The sequence below is a fragment of the Lissotriton helveticus genome, chromosome 6, assembly GCF_964261635.1.
Source record: "Lissotriton helveticus chromosome 6, aLisHel1.1, whole genome shotgun sequence".
Classification (NCBI taxonomy): domain Eukaryota; kingdom Metazoa; phylum Chordata; class Amphibia; order Caudata; family Salamandridae; genus Lissotriton; species Lissotriton helveticus.
Genome location: NC_136067.1, coordinates 168199041 through 168220922, shown reverse-complemented (window position 1 = coordinate 168220922; position 21882 = coordinate 168199041). Strand labels below are relative to the sequence as shown.

The window sequence follows — 21882 nt, the reverse complement described above, 5'->3', positions numbered from 1 at the left end:
TGGTTTAAAGGATGTTAGACCCCCTACCATGTTTGGTTCACATCCTGATGCCCCTTGGGAAGTTGATTGGGAAGTTGATTGCTCCAATCTTAGGGATTCCAAGGCCTCCAACCCTGGAGCATCACGAACTTGCAGTCCCACATTGGTTGGCTCTGTCCTCATTGGGGTGATGCGTGTCTTGGCACCCATAAAATGTTTCTGCAACTTGATCTTGCGGACAAATTTGTATAGGTCAATTCTTGTGTCCACATAATTAAAGTCACATGGAGGACAAAATGTGAGACCCTTAGATAGTATCTGATGTTCAGTCTCTGATAAAATCATATCGGACAAATTGATAATAGAGGGGGCAATGTCCGTTACTCCTGATTGTTGGCTCACTTCCTGTTCCATCTTTTCGGATTTTTCTTCTTCTTTTTCTGCTGGATGTATTCATTATAGACAGCACAGGTGGAGACTGTCACTGGATGCAGAGTCTTACTTTGAAGAGAATGTAAAAGAAACTGCGCCAGAGTAGCAAAGCGGAGGGGATATATAATTAGCATTTTCAGAATACAGTTGCACATCATATATATATATATATATATATATATATATATATATATGACCAAGCCCTCTGTGTAGGGCGAAACGTTATCCTGCCGTGGTGTGCTGTTAAATAAAAAACTCACTAGCACTCTGGGTCTTCCGTGTTCTTGCTCGTTTGTCAGCCGAGGATTGATGGCGTGGCGTGGCAGCAGGAGTACAAGTGCGGAAATATATATATATATATATATATATATATATATATATATATATATATATATATGATGTGCAACTGTATTCTGAAAATACTATATATATATATATATAATATAATCAAGCGCCTCCCTCTGACTCCGAGGGCCACTCCCTACCTCTGTTAATTTATTTTCGATTGTGTCAGCCAGCCTGCAATGGGTGGCTTATCTATTGGTTACACAATCAATGAAAACAAAGTATCTTATGCAGTATCGGTCGGTGGTGGGAGTGCTATTTATGTTTACTTACCTGTAATTGGCCGTAATCCATAGTATACCATCCCCCCACCCTGCCCCTCCCCACATCACCGCCTGCGAGCACTCCCACCACTGACCGCTACTGTACTGACCTTTTGTCATTGTTCCATATATAAGCAATGATCATTGGATCAGATCTATATAATAATAATCTGCCTTTTTGTAGTAGCCAGGGCAGAGTGAAAGTGAAATTGAGCAATTGCCCTTCATGTAACAGAGAGAGTATTGCCAGTGCCACCCATAATAGAAAAATACGAGCTTCCCCACCTGCAGACAGTAGTAAACAAAAGTAACGGGAGTCTGCGTCATGACTCGTATGTTTGTCTTGGGTGCAAGCTTAGCTGACTGAGCTGGCATGTCGGTTACAACAAGGTTATGTAATTTAGCTAAACTAGAGATAAGAAAAAGACTGGTGTTCGGTGTACTGGAGTCCATAGTGCTAGTATAATGCCTGAAAAACTCCAACAAATGTTAGAGGTTGAATAAGTGAGAGGATAGATACTTACCACAAATGTTGTGTATTGCGCTTGCTAGTGCTACTGTGCCATTATGTGTTGAATTAATTTTGTGTTACTGTTTTGCTAAGAGTATTGGTTACAATTCTTTTTCTTTCTTGATATAAATCCTCCATCACAAAAAAAACTCACAAGGAAGTAGTTGGCAGCCAGAGCCCGGCGCCGGAAACTGGAGGCCATCTGCCTAGAGTACCGTCGGCTGGTGGCTCAGGAAGAGGTGAAGGCAGCAGCAGCTGCAGCCTCCTCTAATGCCCCAGGCCCCAGCCAGGCCCGCTTCCAGTGGTACGGCGCCACGGTCAGGCAGCCGCCCACCGCCGCACTTTGCAAGCACTGCTGCCCCCCACCCTGGATGCAACTGCAGGGCATTTCGCCGCAAGATTCTCCTCCGGGTGGCACGGCTAGAGGAGCAGCTAGAGGACCGGGTTAAGATCCTGGTGGACAAACACCTTAAAGCCCGCCGAATCTAGAACTATTGACCCCGTTGCATTGCCCCTTTTTATTACTTTTGTTGGTGGGTGGGAATTGGGTGTTGAGGTTTATGGACATTGTTTGGACTTTTTTCATTTTGGACATTGGTTGGGGTTAGGGAGAGGGGTGAGTCAGGTGTGGGATAGTTTATTTTTGCTAGGGTAATAAATTATATTTATTTATACTTACGCATACGACGTTAATGTTTTGTGGGGGGAGTTACTGTTTTACTGTTTTACTAATTTTTTATATCACATGGTTTCCTTGCTGCTGCAGGGCAGCAGCCAGTGTTGGATTTAAATAATCTGACAGTTTTGTAACACACAAACAGATAGATGCAGTACCCCTCACTGAGTTATCTGTCCTACTGGTACGAATATGCCTCTTCTCTCCACATGTCATTATTCCGCATGCTGTTGTTACGACCGCGTTGTGACATCGCATACCATTACTCCGCAAGTCATTACAACGACTTGCGGAGGGGTCGCTGAATGTTGGAATAGTAACATTTTTTATTCCAACTCCAGGCTGTGCGGACACTAGGGAAGGTGTTGGATTTTAAATCCAACACCTTTTCCCCGGAGTAATGGTATGCGTTGTCACAACGCGGTCGTTGTAACAGCATGCGGGGTCACGGATGCGGGGTGAAGGTGCTTTACACTCCTGCATATGTGTACACAAATGCATTGCATGAGAACTGCAGGCTTGCGATGGCCAGACCAATTAGTGTGGCCAAAGATTGGTTTGTCTTGCTTGTGCCCAAGTCCTGTAGAATAAGTTTTGATCTAAAAATATCTGTCCACTACCGTTGACCATTAAGGGTGAAGGCTTCTCATTATTTAGTGTCTCTAGTGTGTGAATGATCTACTGAAAATATACCATAGAAGTATAAATGATTAATTTACTTAGGCGGTGATAGCCTGAAACTCTAACATAAATCCACTCTCAGAATACAAAAAATAATAATCATAGGTATCCAACTCTTTCATATTTGGGGCCCGATGTAGGTAAATCTTTTTTACCACTTCTTAAATACCGATTCATACCGAATCGGTATTTAAGAAGTGGTAAAAAAGAGGAGGGCAAATGTAGGTAATTGTATTTTTACAATTACCGAATCGGAAGGATTCGGTATTTACCGATTCGGTAAATACCGAATCGGTAATGCCCATTGATTCCTATGGGCATTGAAGCCCATAGGAATCAATGGGCATTACCGATTCGGTATTTACCGAATCGGTAAATACAGAATTTTGCAAGGGTGCAGGGGGTGTCACTTTGACACCCTCTAGCACTCCAAAGACTGGCATGTGTGCCATGTGGCACACAGACATGCCCTAAGGGCATGTCTGTGTGTCACATGGCACAGGTGTGCATGCACAGATGTGCATGCACACCTGGATTCGGTATTTCACCACCCAATTGGATTGGGTGGTAAAATACCGAATCTAAAAGGCCTGTAGCACTGGAAACAGTGCTACCTACATCAGGAATTTTCAGAATCGGTAAAATTACCGATTCGGTATTTTACAGAATCGGTAAATTTACCAATTCGGTAAATTTACCAATTCTGTAGAATATAGCCCCCTACATCTCAATGACCCATTTACCGGTCGGTAACGGCCGAATTCGGCCGTTACCGACCGGTAATGGCCACCTACATCGGGCCCTAAATGTTACTACATTTGAAGTTCAAAGTTGATCACATTTCAATCTTGGGATTAGTTCATTTATTTACTACGAAGGAGCAAAACCTTAACTGGTCCTGCACATATCTTAACCTGTAGCCTACAGGCTGCACAGAGCACACTACAGATGGTGCAATACCCACTGAGCTTAGTGGATTTCACCCGCCTTTACAAGAATCAAAATGCTGTACATTTGGAGCTTATAATATATTATACTATATGATATTATTTTATATTATCAGTGCGCTATTGCATACATACATGTGTGTCTATGTAGTATTGGTAATAGTTTGTCTCCCTATCCAGAACGAGTGCATCAGACATACAATGGTGGATCCTCTTGCATTCTGGATAGGTTGAGTCAGATAATTAAACAATGCATACTTGAGTAACTATGTAAGATTCTAGGGGCGGCCTGTCCATGTTCTGTATTGGCATTCTGCACTACCAAGCAATGATCCTACATAGCCGGTAGCCAATTGGGTACCTTTGAAGCATCTGAAATGTGTGTAAAGGTCTATCCCTGGAGGCAAGTGGAAGATTAGTTTGTCCTACTACTACGAATATGCCTCTTCTCTCCGCATGTCATTATTCCGCATGCTGTCGCAACGCGGTCGTAACAACGACCGCGTTCTGACAATGCATACCATTGCTCCGCAAGTCGTTACAACAACTTGCGGAGGGGGGGCGCTGGATGTTGGAATAGTAAAACGTACTATTCCAACTCCAGTCTGTGCGGATACTAGGGAAGGTGTTGGATTTAAAATCCAACACCTTCTCCCCCCTCCGCAAGTCGTTGTAACGACTTGCGGAGTAATGGTATGCATTGTCACAACGCGGTCATTGTAACGACCACGTTGTGACAGCATGCGTGGTCACGGATGCGGGGTGAAGGTGCTTTACCCTCCTGTCAGTCTCTCATCCTAGTCCATTATACCTCCCACCAAACTTATCTTACCTGTGATTAATGATGATTTAGTTCGGCACAGCGATGGCTGCATGGTTTCCCAAGAGAATGGAGAAGATGCCATGGTTGTGGTGGAAGTAGTAGACCCTGGCACTAGCATTTGCAACAAAATTTGCCTGAGAGAGACTGTGGGAGGAGTAGTAGAACGAAGTAAAGTACAGTACAGGAGAAGACTGCCAAACAAACAATATTGCAACTGCTAAAGTAAAATAAAACATAATGGTGGCGGGGACAGCCTAGTACAAGAAGTTATAAACTGTAGTTGTGTCGAGTAAGTCACTTAACACAATCCTAATTCGTAAACAAAAAAAATCAATGCCGGCAATTAATTATGATGTATTAGGTGGGTCCCTTTGGAAAAAAAATGGCTTGTACATAGACTGAGCATGGGTGGGCAAGCAGAAGATCATCCTTGCCCTGCTTCGAAGATGAATTAGTGTTGCTTTCACCACATCTGCCCCAGCAAGCGTGTGATCAATTGTTGGTGTACATTTAATGTAGTCACAACATCACACCTCAATATAAATCACACAGCCCGGGGGAAGAGGGTTAGGGTTTGATGAATAGATGAGAAGGGGGCTTTGGGGAAAGGTTTGACAAAGAAAAACAGTATGCATGGACACAACAAAAGTAAAACACAATCTTGGAAGACGACCATGATCCATTATCCAATAAATCTATAAAGGGAGAAAAAGGAAATGCATGCATGATCATGAAGATAACTTGATGGTTAATGAGTACAGGGAAGCATTATTATTAATATGAAATTTGCCTTGCCTGCATGCCCTCAGAGAGACCCAAATTACAAGCTGTACCGGGCTTACTTTTAAAGCTACCATAGAAAATTAAAAAATAGTTGTAGGGATCAATTAGCAAACAAACAACAACACAACAACACACAGTCATAATGATTGAAGAGAAAAAAGGAATCAAATTGTTGAAAAGACGAATGATACTAAAGTTACTGTATTATCCAGGTTCAATTGTGGAGTTGCATCTCGTCATTCATCTCGGTCCTCCCTTCCGTGGAGACACTGCACATCATTCTTGGGTGCCACTGCCTGCCTGATGCGGATTGGTAAGGTAAGTGTGAGTTGTTTCTCCCAGTATAACAGCACAGGGTAAAGGCTGGCCTGTAAGTGTAGATGGAAAAACAAAAGGGGTATTGAAAAATAAATGAATTAAAAAAAACATCCATTATAGTGGAGTGCAAGAAGACAAGACTCTTGAGAGAACACTTTCAGACTGAGGCGGCTTTGATACATTGTGTCTACTCTATTTACAGCATTAAGCTACAACAACAACAGGACAGGAGCCCGCACAGAACAGGCTCACGGGACCGGGCCGTGACCCAACCTCCTTTTACCTAAAATGTTGACAGAGCCAGACAAAAGGCATATACAGCAACCTAGCATTTTTCAAATCAAGTGACTAAATCAATGCGCCACTGTCAGTCATACCACTACACGGACATGTAGCCTAGGTCTGCTGTGGTTCTTGTTGAATTGTTGTGTTTACCTTCTATGCCAGTTCATGAAACGCAGTTATTCCATCAATCATCTCCGATCCAACTGACTGACTGCGTGCAAAGATAGTATGGTCATCATCATGGTGTGGTACGTGTACGTGTTGTCCAACACCAACTCAGTCTGTAGTGACTCCGATTAAGTCTATATTCCATATTAAAAAATTGCAACCGATATTGGCCGGCACCTGCAGTAGTAGTAGTACAATGTGGTTATTAAACAACAAGGAAACATTGACTGTCACTCGAGTCACTTTTACTTTGTAGATTAACTAGTATAGTTCAACTACATGCACATTCGCTCAGTCAGCAAGCATCCAATGCAATGCATGCCATATTCATTAATCATTACCTGTCTTGCTCATCTCCTTGGCTGTCAGATCCGATGCCTAGCCTTCTGACAGTGATGAGTTTACTTTTGGATGCCTGCTCAAGTTCTGACAGTGAAGAGTTGTGGGTGCCTGCAGACAGAGGCGGTAGCCTTAGGACAGTGATGAGTTTCGGCTCGGAAACAAAACGGAAGATAGCTATAGTCACATTTCACTTCTTATGGGAGGACTGTTAGAGACAACATTTATTGTACTATTCTCCATCTCCATCCAATGTCTGGCTTGATGCAAATGTATTTAGTCAGGAAAATGGAGCAGGACTCTGAGGAGTGGAGTGGACAGTTAAATGCACAGATGTGTAACTCCAATAGGGAAATAAAAATAGGAGACGGTGGTGATGGATTTGTTGTGATTTGAACCACAAAGACAGATGCACACACAAATAAAGGAAGGAAGAAAGTAACGATTTGAAAGCCTAGTTGTCAGGGAAGAGGAGCTCGTCCTCAAACTCTGGTGGTTCGGACAGAAGTAGTTTGAAAGCCTAGTTAGCAGGGAAGAGGAGCTCGTCCTCAAACTCTGGTGGTTCGGACAGAAGTAGGTCATGTAACCCACTACTCATGTCCTCTTCCTGCTGTGATTCACGTATTTTGTACTGCGGTGGTATGAAGTGCTGATACATTTTGATCATGGTTAAGCTCTCCACACTTTTGGGTGAGAGACTGGTCCTTTTTACAGCTACAATGGCACCAGCAGCACTGAAAACACGCTCAGAAGAGACCCTTGTGACAGGGCAAGCCAGATACTTTATCACCAGCCTGCTGAGCACTGGCCATTGGCTTCTTTTCCCATACCAATACACCATTGGGCTTTGCTCCATGAAGACCTCTGTTGTGTCCTCTAGATAGGCCTGGACCGTCCGCTCAATATTCAGGGGGGGTCCGATTTGCTAGGCCTCTTTTGCCTTTGCATCGGCAATGGACTTACCAAACCCTTTCCGTAGAAACCAGTTGCCGTTTTTTTTTTATGTGGCTGATGATCCTGGTGGTGCTGTTGTTGATGTTATTGGTAGTGTTGGTGACTGCTGGGAGGCAAACGCACTGCTCTCAGGCTCTGAAGTAGAACTGGACTTTGGATGCCCTGTAGTACTTGTTCTGTCCTGAGGTGGCGGGCCTCTAATAAGAGTCGTTCTTTTTCTAATTCAGCTATCAAAGTTTTGTACTTGGCAATATCCACTTCTGTAAAAGGAATTACTGCATTATTTATTTATTTTTTTTTTTTTTTTGGTTAAAAACTTTTATTGAGCAATCAAATAAAAATTACAGAGATGGGCCTACAACCACACGGGCTGGCCGCTAATAGCAACGCGCAACATAAGAAGCAAACGATTACTTCCGAGGTCAGGCACAAATCAGATACCAAGTATTGCTCAAAACATAGGACAGGACATAACAATTTTCTGTAATAAACATAAAAAACAACGAACTCTAAACAAGGCGAATGCACATTAATCAAAGTCAGCCCAGAAGGCGGAGGGGAAAGCCACTAATCAGGAAGATGAAAGCACAATCAATGGGACTCGGCAAGGCTGGGGGGGGGGACAGCGGGGAGGACAGGAAAATCCTAGAACAGCATGAAAAATTTCGGGAACGCCAGCCTAGGGAGATAGGGTAAGATCGGGAGTGTCAACCAAGGGAGGGGTACAAATGTCTCCACGATATTCGTTCCACTGACCCCAAATCTTCGTCCACGCCCTGGGCCTGCCCCTAGCCACATAGACGGTCTTCTCTCGGAACATGGACCAATCCAAGTTATCCTCCCACACCGAGACGTCGGGAGGTCTGGACGCGCCCCAGAGCTGCGCAATGTCCCGCTTCGCGACCATGTATCCCAAGGTCGCCCATCTGGTCTGGGCCACAGAATAGTCGGTGGGTTCCCACACATTCAACAGGCATCGTCGGGCCTCAGGCCGCAGGGTAATACCAGTCACAACAGTCATCACCGCAAGCACATCAGTCCAGTAGGCCGCCACCACCAGGCACTCCCAAAGAATATGCAGAAATGTAGCACTCATCCCACAACCACGTTTGCATAAGCCATCCGGGGAAAAACCCATTACTACCAGACGCGGACCAGTTACATACACCCGGTGGAGGATCTTAAGTTGAACCAAACGAAGACGGACGGGGATGGCGACCTCTTTCGGAGAAGAAAGTGCCGACTGCCAATCCTCGTCATCCAAATCCAACCCGTCACCGACCCAAACCTCCCTAAGTCGGAGCAGTAAATCAGCGCGAGTATTAATCAGTTTCTTATAAATCAGGGAGATAGTGCTATCGGGCAGGCGGCCATCCAGTATGCGATCCTCAAGGGGGGAGGACTCGGGTAGGGTCACATCAGGAGTCAGAACTGAGGCCAGAGCATGCCGGACCTGCAGATATCGAAAAAACTCTCTATCACTCAAGTCATATTCGGCCTTAAGGGCCTGGAAAGACTTCACTCTACCCTTCACACAGACATCACCCACTTTACATATCCCAATCATATCCCAGCGGTCAAAGCCCTTAGTAGACCAGAGACCTCCCAAACGTTCGGATGCATAAAGCGGAGTCGCCATTGTCAGTCGGTTCTCCCATCCCAAACTCACATTCGCGGCGCGCCACACATTGACTGCTATCCTGGACGGGCCCGTAAGATGGCGCCCAGCCGATCTGGAATAAAGCGCTCTATTAAAATCCCCTCCTGGCAGCTGGAGTCTATCCATCTCAAAGGCCGGATCTCGACCCGGGGAATACATTGCGTGGTTAATGGCAGACAGCTGGGTAGCCCAATAATATCTCTTGATATCGGGGAGCGCCATGCCCCCGTCGTACCAAGGGATAGTAAGTTTCGCAAGGGCGATACGTGGACGCCCGTCCCAGATCAGTTGCCTTTGAAGACTCTCGATCTCTCGGAAATAGGTAGCGGGAACGTCGTCAAAAGAATTTTGAAGTGCGTATAGGAATCGTGGCAAAGACATCATTTTAAAAAGGGCAGCCCTGCCCAGAGGAGACAGGGGTAGTTTACGCCAGCGGGCCACATCCAGTCGCAGTCTAAGAAGCGGGGGGAGGAGATTACGCTCGAACCGAAGTGAAGAGTCCAGCGTAATAAAGATCCCCAAATACTTGAAGCCAGACTGGACAACCTGGATAGGAAATCTGTCCGGTAATGGGGGCAAAACACCCGAGAGAACATACACATAGGACTTAGCCCAATTAATAACCAGACCTGAGTTAGCACCAAACGAAGTAAGAACGTCAAATAAGACATTTAGAGATTTACGCGGGGAAGTAAGATACAGAAGAATGTCATCCGCGTAAAGCGAGACGCGGTCTTCAAAATCCGGCGACCAACGGATCCCTTTGAGTGAAGGTTCCCATCGAAGCCACGCAGCTAACGGTTCCAGGGCAAGCGCGAAAAGCAAAGGAGACAAGGGGCATCCCTGACGGGTCCCCCTACCCAGGCAGAAGGGGACAGAAACCCGACCGTTTACCACTACCTGTGCCAAGGGTTCGGCGTATAACAATTTCACCCAACCCATAAACTCAGGTCCGAAACCAAATAGTCAAGAGCTGCCCAAAGATAGGGCCACTCTACAGTATCAAAGGCCATCGAGGCGTCTAGCGAAGCCAAAATGGGCGGCTCCGTCAGAAGCCCCGCCCTCGCAACAACTCCGTGGAGACGACGTAGGTTAAGAGCCGTGTTGCGATGCGGGATAAATCCGGATTGATCCAGATGAACCAAGCCACCAATGACCGTCAAGAGGCGGGTAGCCAGAAGCTTAGCCAGAACCTTGGGTTCAACATTCAACAGGGAAATGGGCCTATAAGACGAACAAAGGTCCCGAGGTTTACCTTCTTTGGGAATAACAACAATCGTAGCCAGACGCTGATCATATGGGAGAATACCCCGCTCCCGGGATTCCAAAAACATGGTGCGAAGATAGGGCGCCACCTTATCAGGGCATAACTTGTACAATTCAATTGGCAATCCATTCGGGCCCAAAGCTTTGCCCGAACGGAGTGAGCGAATGGCCGTCGCTATCTCGTCCGTAGTGAAAGGGGACTCCAAAGAGACTCGGTCTAAATCGGAAACACTGGGCAGAGCTATATCACGCAACAAAAGGCGAGAGTCATCAACATCCCGTTCAGACACAGGGGAATAAACCACACGAAAATAGTCCGCAAAACATTCAACTATTCCAACCGGGTCGGTCACTCTCACACCATTCAAAGTCTGAATCACAGGCACCACACGACTCGCCCTCTCCTTCTTATCCAACCATGCCAGCAATTTACCCGCTTTGTCCCCCACATCATACAAACGACCCTGTTGCTCCCGAAACATCAGTTTAGCCGCATCTGTAACCAAAGACCTATAAGCAAATTGTTTCAGACCCAGGGCGTGGAGTTTACCAGGTGTAACATCCGACTCCAGTTCAGCCTCTTTCTCAGCAATCTCCCTCTCAAGGTCCACCACCTCTCGATTCCTCGCCTTTTTAGATTCAGCAATAAGGGAAAGGGCCTGCCCGCGAATCACTGTCTTAAAGGCCTCCCACAGGGATATCGCAGAGGAGACGGACCCCACGTTGTCTAGAAAATAGTTGTCCAAAGACTTAATCAAGAGACCACGGGTCTCGGGGGAGGTGAGGTACCATGGGTTGATAGGAGCCACCCGGCCCGCCGCCTCCACCCCCACCTCAAAACAAAGCCAGAGCGGTGAATGATCAGAGATGCCCCGGGGGAGGTGTCTAATCTCGCGAACCGCCGGCGACTGCGCCGCAGGCATCAGGAAATAATCCAGTCTAGACAAACTCCCATGGGCCCCAGAATGGAAAGTGTATTGAAGCTGAGTAGGATGCATAAGCCTCCAGCAATCCACCAAGCCAAACGTATCCAGAAACCCACCCAGCCACTGTTGGGCCGATGGAGTGTCCCTAGGGGGGTGACGATCGCGTAGACCGGAGAACACAGAATTAAAGTCCCCAGCTATGAAAAGAGTACTATCAGGGAGGTTCAACAACACCCGGCCCAAATCGGAAAAGGTAGAGGTCTGTAGACCGGGGGGCACATAAACGGCAAACAAGGAAAGGGTCCGACCCTCATAGCGTCCCACGAGGACGGCGTAACGCCCCCGATCATCAAGGATCACATCATCAATTGCCAGGGGGAGGGAAGCCCGAACAAGGATACCCACCCCCCTGGAACCCGTGGTAAACCCCGAATGTGCGGCGAGGCGATAGCCCCACCTATTCATTGCACGACATGTATTGCCCACCAAATGAGTCTCCTGTAGAAAAACAATATCCGGAGACAAACGCCGTAGACATCGCAACACCACACCCCGCTTAATGCGATCCCCCAGACCATTGACATTCCACGAAATAAACCTCAACCCGCTACCCCCCATCCCACACAGCAACGCCGAAACCCCCCCCCAATGAGCATGACATCAAAAACATCATTAGCAGGATAGAATCGCCTTGATAAAACAAAACACAAACATCAAACTTCCCATCCACCCACCCCCCAACAATCAAGGAAACACCCCCCACCCTGCACCCCTGCAAGAAGCTAAAAAGCCACCCCAACATGCAGTGTGCCTGTCGCCCAAGAACCCCCATTCTACAAAAAGACCCCGGAGGAGGAAAGGCCCTGGCCCACCCGCCACCCCGATCAAAACAAATAACGAGGAGAACACACAGACAGCAGAGGTACTTAGGCATACAATCCCAGAAGAAGTTACTCTACACGAAGACCCGGGCATAGACAAGTAGTTCAACTCTCTACACCACCCTCAGCACCATCCGGGTGGTCGGCGGGCTCAGTCGCAGGAGGTCGGTCCGGCAGAGAGTCCAGCCAGTCATTCACAGAATCAGGCCGATCAAAGAAAAAGGTTCGGTCATTGTACTCAACTCGCAGCCTGGTCGGAAAAAGCATAGCATAGCGCAATCCCATGTCCCGGAGGCGCTTCTTGACTCCACGGAAGCCCATACGCTGTTTCTGCACCTGTTGAGAAAAGTCCGGGTAAAAGTTCACCGTGGCATTCTCAAAGGCCACCGGGCCCTTCACGCGCGATGCCTGCAGGTTAGCGTCTCGATCCCTATAGTGGAAGAGTTTCGCAACAATAGGCCTCGGCGGGGCGCCCGGCTTACCCTGGCCTCCCGGAACACGATGGGCACGCTCCACTGCGAAGAATTTACTCAACCCAGACGGAGAAAGGTAGTTCTGGATCAGGTCCTCGACCAGGAGATCAACAGAGTGCGGGTCTGGATTCTCCGGAACGCCAACCACACGCACATTACAGCGACGTGCCCTGTTCTCAAAGTCCTCCAAGCGCCGGGTCATGAAATCGTTCACCCTACGGAGATTGCCAATCTCCGTCTGTATCTCCGAGACGTCTGCCGTGAGGCTGGATGATTTGAGATCCAATGACTTCACCTTCTCATTGGTTTTAGATAGGTCGGCCCGAATCAAGTTCACATCAATGGCCACGGTGTCGATTTTGTGGGCCAAAGCTTCATACTGTTGGCCTATTGTTTCCTTCATGCCAGAAATGGCGCCCATGATGTCCTGCAAGGACGGCTCCGTTGACGCGTCCACAGTGTGGTCAACCACACTTGGGCCAGGCAGGGCGGCTCCAGGGGACCCCTTCGAATGGGTGTAACGGTCCATAACATTAGACTGGACCGGGCCCCCACGCAGGGGCGTCTTGGTCTTTCGTGTCTCTCGGTCCCCTCTGCCCGCCATGTCGGAAACCGCGTCACCAGGAGACTCACTCGACCCGATGGAAATGGCCACAGGAAAGTAGGGCGTCGGGACCAAAAAGCAGCGGCAAGGGTACCACTAGGAGTGAACTAGCCCGGAAGGAGAATAAGCTAGCCAAAGGCCCGATAGCCGTCTCGTGCGCCGGACCCAGCAAAGGCCAGACTCCCCTGACAGATGTCTCAGTCTGAGGCAGAATCGAAACCGAAACTTAAGAGGGGGACCCACAAGTCCAATCCCCCTGCCGCTGTTGTTCAACTCCAAGACGGCCACAGTGCCGCACCCAGTCCCGGGCGCACCTCAAGGGCGGACCCCGAAAGTTCGAGTCGTCGTATCTTCGGCGCCCTGGGTCCAAATCAAATTCCAAAAAGCCCAGGAAGATCAGCCCAGCGTCCTCTACACAAATCCTCGTGAAGAATCAGGATATGTTCAGGATATCATGCCGGGAGTGGCGGGGGTCCGGAGAGCGCTGTGCTCACGCTGCCATCACGGATGCCCGCCAAGCTCCTCCCCCAATTACTGCATTATTGTTCAGAAATAATTTGTATCTTGGATCCAAAATTGTGGCAGTGATGTAATGTCGATGTGACACAATGTTATTTTGAATCCTTGTATTTTCAGATAAGCGAACGGATAAGGTGTCCGCCAAATAATATGTGTCTACTTTGTCATCCACACCTGCGTACGTTTCAGACACCTCCTTCAGCTGTTGCTCTAGCATGTACAACAATGTGATAGCTTGACCCACAGTACAGTCCTCCCTGCTGACTTCACGTGTGAAGACCTCAAAAGGAAGTAGCATCTCTGTCAGGCATTTAACGAGGTCCCATTGGCCCATCTCAACTGTCATGCCTTTCACAGTAGGATCCCCTAATCTTTTCATGACGTAAGGATTAATTGGTATGTACTGCTCAAACAGATGATCAAGCATGTAATAAGTTGAGTTCCAAAGTGTTGGCACCTCCTGAATGAGTGCTTTGACTGGCATTTTATGCTCACGTTGAATGACCCTCGGCTGCTTCCGGGCTTTAAAAGAATGATTGAAATGTATGCATATTCTTCTGCAGGTGGTCAGTAAGTTGCTGACTTTGCTTTCATTTTTTCAGAAAGTCTTGAACAACAATGTTAATGCAGTGTGCCAAACACGGGACCCTGAAATAGCCACCATCTTTCATGGCCCTAACTACATTACTGCCATTGTCCGTGGCAACAAAACTAATGTTAAGCCCTCCTGGTCGCAGCCACTCAAAGACCTTGCTGTTAAACTCATCCAACATGTTTGCAGCAGTATGAGATTTCTCCATAGCAAACAAGGCTACAGTTGCATGTTTGCGAGTGTCATTAAAAATCTCAGCAGTGTCAACACCTGCAGATATCTTTTCTCTAACACCCGAAAAAGAGATCCAGTGTGCAGTGATGCACATGTAATCAGTGGTTTGGCAACTGGTCCACATGTCTGTTGTCAGGTGGATACTCTGAACAGCACTCTGTTTTAAGGCTTTTCCAAGCAATTACAGCACGTCGTGATGTAGTGCTGGAACAGCAACTCTGGCGAAATAGTAGCGTCTGGGAACCTTCCATTTTGGGCAGATTGTTGTCCCAAATCCCAGAAAACCCACCCCTTCAACAAAAGAAAAAGGGAGAAGGTCCAGTGCTAACATTTTAGCCACAAAATTGCCGCTAGCCACCCACAATAAAAAGAAATGGAAGACAGACAATGCAAGTCTATGCCAAAAGCACACTGCCTGTCTTCACAAAATGGCCACCACCACATGGCCAGGCCACTCACAAAAAAAAGAAAAGAATACAAGACAGACAATGCAGGCCTATGGCAAAAACACAATGCCTGGCTTTACAAAATGGCCACCACCCACATGGTCAGGCCACCCACAATAACAAGAAAGTACATACAAAGGACAGGAACAGGAAGTTGGAGTCTCTGGGGAACTTCCTTCCTCTTTTAAAAAATTGTAAAAAAAATAAAAATTAATCCATGCTCCAAAAACAACAGACAAATGACAACCTGAGGGGCAACATGAACAAAATCATCATTTTCGAGAAGGTTTTATGTTGCTCGCGAGATCTTGTTCACCAGATTGCAACTTCTGTGTGTTCGGCATCGCGAACTGTACAAAAAGTTGTTATCGCGAGCGAGAATACGCATATTGAGCGTGCGAAGAAGACAAAAACTATAAGTCTACGTTGTCGTGCTGTGCAGAGTTGCCAAAACTATGCAAGCTGAACTCCTAGGGTTACCTACTGGCTGAAAAGCCCTGTTTAATTACACACCCAAAAACTGAAATTCCACTACAAAAACCACATTTTGCAATTCAATCCAATGCCATCCATGATGTTAAAATTCAACAGACAACACAGAAACAGTTTGTATGCACCCATGATTTGATGATGACTACCTCTGGGCCTACTGGCAGACTAGGACACAAGCTTGGAACTGAAGCCACAGGCAAAAGCAAGCATACTGCCTGGATGGCTCCACAAAATGGCCACTAGCCACCCACATCAAAAATAAATGGAAGACAGACAATGCAAGCCTATGCCAAAAGCACACTGCAAGCCTATGCCAAAAGCACACTGCCTGTCTTCACAAAATGTCCGCCACCCACATAGCCAGGCCACAACAACAATACTCATAAGCCAAGGGGAACAAAGAAAAGACATGCAGGCCTATATGGAAAAAGAAGCACACTACTAAACTACCACCACACAATGGCCCCAAGCCACATGGTCACTCACTATGACCAGACAAAAGAGGCCTGCTAAACAACACAGCTTTAATACAAAAATGAAAATCAACAGGGCTACGGAAGGATTGGAAAGTTATACATCAAGCACACACATATCCAACAAAGGTATTTAACACACACACCCAAACAGTGAAATACACCACAACCACATTTAGCAATTGAATCCTATGCCATCCATGCCCTACATGATGTTTAACTTCAACAACATCACAGAAACATGGACCCCTGGGAACCTCTGGGCCTACTGACTGAAATTTCAAAGAAAAACAACTAGGCCCCTACTGAAAGTAGGGGCCTAGCCACAACAATAATTTTGAAAAAAGATTAAAAGCCCCAATCAAACAAACATGTACACCAATTCTCCAACTTACTTGTAAAATTAAATCTCAAATCCAAAAGTCCTCAAATAAATCCAATCCAATGATATGATGCAGCAGACACAAAAAGTGATCCTTCGAGCTCCAAATCCAAATGAAAGTGAACAGCACATGGACAAAGCACTGGGGGGAGCCTTCTGGACAGGAACAGGAAGTTGGAGACTCTGGGGCACTTCCTTCCTCTTGAAAAAAAGACTAAAAAAAAAGGACTCCTTGCACAAAAGACTACAGCCAAATCACAATCTGAGGAGTTTTTCTGAGCAAAATGATCATTTTCGAGAAGGTTTTATCATGCTCGAGAGATATTCTTTGCCAGATTGTAGTTTCTGCGTGTTCGGGAACGCGCTCTTACCAACACTGCCATCGTAAGGAAGATAGCGCGTCCAAATGACTTGTTCGCGTTCGCACAGTCTCGCGGGATCATGCGGCCGAATTCCAAACCTCGTGGAGCACGCGAACGGATAGAAATTCGAGTCGGCGAATGCAGAATCACGGTTAATCGATAACCCCCCCCTCCCGCGAGAACGAATATTGAGCACGCGAGGAAGAAAAACAACAACGCTACGCTGTAGATTGCGTAGTATTCGGCAACTTCGAGCTCTAGGCGAACCGTGAAGTTACCGAAACTTCGCAAACTCCGCTAGCGGAGCGTAGTTCACCACTCAGGGTTAACGACAGTAAATAGCACAATACACAGCGGGCTCCAAGGGGAGACCAAACCATACACTAAAAAAATGGTATGACAACAACGACTTAACTAGACACAGTGCCTAGAGCACGTAGAATTGCTGGGACCCCAAGGAACCACCCAAAGGAGTGACACAGGGAGCCCACGAAGAACGGGTGCAGTGTGAGAATAGAAACACGTGTTTCGTACAACTCTATGGGAAAGTTGTGGTTGGAAAATTACACTTTAAGGACCCTTCTGAGAAAACTTCAAGCACACCCTTTTGAACGTAGAAGGTTCTAAGGCCACTGCCACAAACAAGGGGAAACCCGGTAAGCCAACGGCATCTGGGTAAATAACATATAGTCCAAAATAAAACGATGCCTTAGGTCTGATTCAAACAATCTTATTGTGAAAGAGCAATATAAATTGTCTCCTCCTAAATGCAACTAATCATTTCCAAGAAAATACATTTTACCTCATTTATGTACCTCCATACCCAATTCCAACACAAAACACCAATTTCTGACTTGTGCTTTATTTTTTGTGTTTGATTAGAAAAATTCTTAACCACAGCGACTTATTGATTTACCAACCAATATTTAGGTACAATCACAGAATAAACATCTATATACACACATTACTTCTATACATATATATATACACACATATTTTTTTATCTCTTTCGAAATATGTTAGCCCAACAGATTTTTTGAAAAAGAGGATGCTATAAACATGTACAAGTAAGCATTCCTAAGAAACAAGATCTAACCAGAAATCAAACAAAGAGCAAAGCAGGTCTATATTCTTTCAACCTATCTTCTTATTATACTCTTTTAAATATGTATTTTCACAACGTAAGCTGTTTTAGCACTGGTGTCTCTTCGTGGGTGTCGACGCGTTTCAGCCCATTCGCTATGGGCCTCATCAGGACAGGGGCTAATAATGATCCGTCTACAAAAATTTAAGAAATCATGTATAACTACATACCTTTAGAATTGGGAACAGGTTCAGAGAAAGGGATATATACATATTTACATATTTTACATATTAACATTTTATATATATGTTTTACTTAGAGTGTTCATACACAGACCCAAGGGATAAATCCATAATACCACAACACCCTACTGTGACAAAAACAACTACCAAAGACCGTGCCTACTCGTTAGCGTTTTCTATACAGCAACTACCACTGCAACATTTCTCCAGAAAAGTGATAAAGAATAAAGAATAATGCCAAACCAGGACCTTCCACCTACATATCTTATCTCTGTTACTAACAGTATATATAATTGCCTTAAACAAGGAAGGGGGGGCTCTATTACCGTAGTTGGTGTGCTCAAATCGAATTGAAGACAACGAACGGCGAAGTTCTTTTCCAAGTGAACTAATCCGAAACTGTAAAACCAGGAAAATACAACTAATAAATATAGCGTTCTCAATGGGAACCTATTAGCGGTGCACCCAGTCATACTCTATTTTTGCTTACCGAAAAAAACAGGGGAGTTGTGGGCTTCTATTTTCCAAACAATACGTACTATCCAGAAAGCCTCTACCGATGTTCCGATGGCCGCTCACTCTGTTATGAATGTAAAAACATTCATCAGTATTCCTGTTTGAATACGACCACCAAATCCTGTAGACACATGGTCTAGTCGTACGAGTGGGGATTCTTACCTAGTCAGTGCGGGCCAAACTCCAACTGGATACGTGGGGGCACTCAATTCCTTTTCTTATTTCCCACAGGTTTCTAAATAATAATAAATGAAAATGAAATACTGTAACTAGGGTCACTAACTGGAGTCCCTCTTACTAATATGCCACGTACTGATGCTTACTTTAGTTATGAGGAGGCACTCGTTCGTCCTAGTGCTTGTTCGACATCGTCTTCAATTACCCGCCATGATAGATCTGTGGCGTCTCAATGCCGGTCACGTGGTGCGGAAGTAAAAACCCACTGCCCCAGACATAAAGGACAGACTGCTCCTTAAAGGGGTCTAGGGTTAAATAAACTGATACTGCGGACCTGTGTCTCCCGGTATCTTTCATTAATTGCAACGCGTGTATCTAGATAACGAAAAACTATATTACAAAATAAAAAAAAAAGACACAGCGCACTAATCCACAAAATAACACCACAATAAAAAGTGCAATAGAAAAACCAGCACCAATTATGCAGGGTCTACCACTCCTCACAATAAAAACCAGATCGTACAAACTCCTTTGTACATAGTGATTATTATCACCCAGTATTCAGTATCAATGTTACAGTTGGTTTAATACAGAAACAAACCAGAATACAGCCAATTAACAGAATATTCTATATCAGTGCCCAAATTTCATCTCTGTCATTCAAACCATTAGTTGCTGTCTTGTATTTTTCAATTAGTCTGGCCTCTAACCTATCTAATTGGGATTACATTTCTTCTGGTTTACCCTTATTCAACACACATAGCACTGTCCAAGTGATATCATTCTCCGTATGTTGGTAAGTTTCAAAATGTTGCACTAATGGTGCTCCTTGGACTTTGCATTTCACCCTTGATTTATGTTGGAGAATGCGTTTTTTCACTATTTGGGTTGTTTGTCCAATATAGGCCTTATTGCACGGGCATTTAATACAGTATACTGCATTTTTTGTGTTGCAATTTGAAAAACTTTTGAGATAATGTTTGAAACCATTTATTTCAACCTCCTTTGTATCTGTTGTAAGATTGCATGCCACACAATTTTGACATCTATAATGTCCTATTACAGGTGGTAAATTTAGAAGTGCTCGTAAATCTTTGGGTGTGGAGTCTTCTTCTCTCACCTTTGACGTGTGTGCTTACATACGATCCTAAAGCGAATAAAGTAAAAAAAGTTGATCCAAAAACATTGGAAACTTATTGAACATCTGGGAATTAAAAAGCCACTTTTCGCTTTCAAAAAAGGTAAAAATATTAGACAATCCCTGGTCAGAGCAATGAGAGAAGAAGACTTCACACCCAAAGATTTACGAGCACTTCTAAATGCACCGTACAGTTTCTTGGCGCTAGTGGAGAGTTCGACAACTGATACAAAATAAAACCTGGCGTAGAGAAGAGGGGAAATTACACGGAAAAGGCCTGTTTGAAGAGAAACGTTTTTAGATCTTTACGAAAGGAGAGATAATGAGTGGCAGAACGGAGGTGATCAGGGAGGGAGTTCCAGAAAGTGGGGGCTAGGGTAGAGAAGTTAGTTCCACCCCACTTTTTACGTTTGAAACGTGGGATCTGGAGGAGGGATTTGGAAGAAGAGCGAAGCTCTCTGGTAGGGACGTATTCATTTATTAGCGAGGAGATGAAAGCGGGGGCAGTGCCTTGACGGGCCTGGAAGACCATGCAGCCGGTCTTGAACAAGGAACGTTCCTTAACAGGAAGCCAATGAAGCTCCCTGAGGAGGGGTGTGGAATGATGATAACGTGGGAGACCATAGACCAGCCGGGCTGCCTGGTTCTGGACCATCTGGAGTCTACGCAGGCTGTATGCTGGAATGCCATTGTAGAGGGCATTGGCATAATCCAGCCGCGATATCACCAGTGCGGCCATGATCAACTTGAGTGCCTGTGGGGAAAAGAAACGGGAAACAGTGCGGATGGTTCGGAGGGTGAGGAAACAGGAAGAAACTACAGTGCTGATTTGTGAATGAAGGGTGAGCTGGTTGTTCATTTTAACCCCCAGTGTTTTAACTGTGGTTGAGGGAGTGGGGGAGGGACCAAGAGAGGAGGGCCAGAAGAGGGAGTTCCAGGGACTGGACGAACCACCGGTGAGAACCAACTCGGTTTTGTCCGGGTTCAATTTGAGATGGTTGTGGTTCATCCAGTCCCTGATGAAGGTCATGGTAGACTGAAAGTTAGAGACAGAGAGAGGAGAGGAGGACAGGTCAAAGATGAGCTGGAGGTCGTCGGCATAATTGTACACGGTGACCTCCAGCTGCTGAAGAGCGAAAATAAGAGGAGAGATATAGAGGTTGAATAATAAAGGGGAAAGAGAGGAGCCCTGGGGGACACCACAAGTGACAGGAAGTGGAGTGGTCGTAAAGTCTCCTAACCGGACCGCCGGGGTGCGGTCCCTCAGGAAGGAGGAAAGCCAAATCAGGGCTGAACCCTCAATTCCAGCCGCCTTGACACGGGACAGTAAGATGGTGTGGTCCACCGTGCCAAAGGCGGCGGAGAGATCGAGGAGTACCAGCGCCTGATGATTGTTATTGTCCATACCCTTCCTGAGGTTGTCCAAGACCGAAACCACAACTGATTCGGTCGAGTGCCTGGGGCAAAAGCCAGCCTGGCGGGGGGCCAGTCCCCATTAGCCTCTACGTGGGCGCTGAAAACCGCGGTAGCATGGCGTTCCAGCACCTTGCCCAGGTAGGGCAGCAGGGAATTGGGGCGGTAGTTGGCTGAGATGGACGGGTCAGCGCCAGGCTTTTTTAAAATGGGCACTATAGTTGCTGATTTGAGCGCCGGGGTCACTACTCCCTGCGCAAGGGAGTTGTTGAGGAAAGTAATAGGGGATTCAGGACAAGAGGAGTAGATATGTTGCAGGATTCGAGCCGGACAGATGTCTGCCGGAGAACCCGACTTTACTTTGGGGAGTATCTCCCGGAATCTAACCTCAGTAAGGGGAGGGATAGAGGTAAGATGACAACGAACAGTGGGAGGGGAGGGATCCACAAAGACAGATGAAGGGGGGGGGATATTAGCCTTGATGGTAGCGATCTTCTC

General features: G+C 46.1%; 1 long non-coding RNA gene across 3 annotated transcripts in view; it reads left to right on the top strand.

Annotated features, from left to right (window-relative positions):
• Positions 1 to 21882, top strand: part of LOC144762395 (uncharacterized) — a 258714-nt gene that overhangs the window by 49675 nt on the left and 187157 nt on the right. For all 3 annotated transcript variants that reach the window (XR_013596089.1, XR_013596087.1, XR_013596088.1), the window contains exon 2: positions 5653 to 5758. This is a non-coding gene — a long non-coding RNA (uncharacterized LOC144762395). The remainder of the gene's footprint in view (positions 1 to 5652; positions 5759 to 21882) is intronic.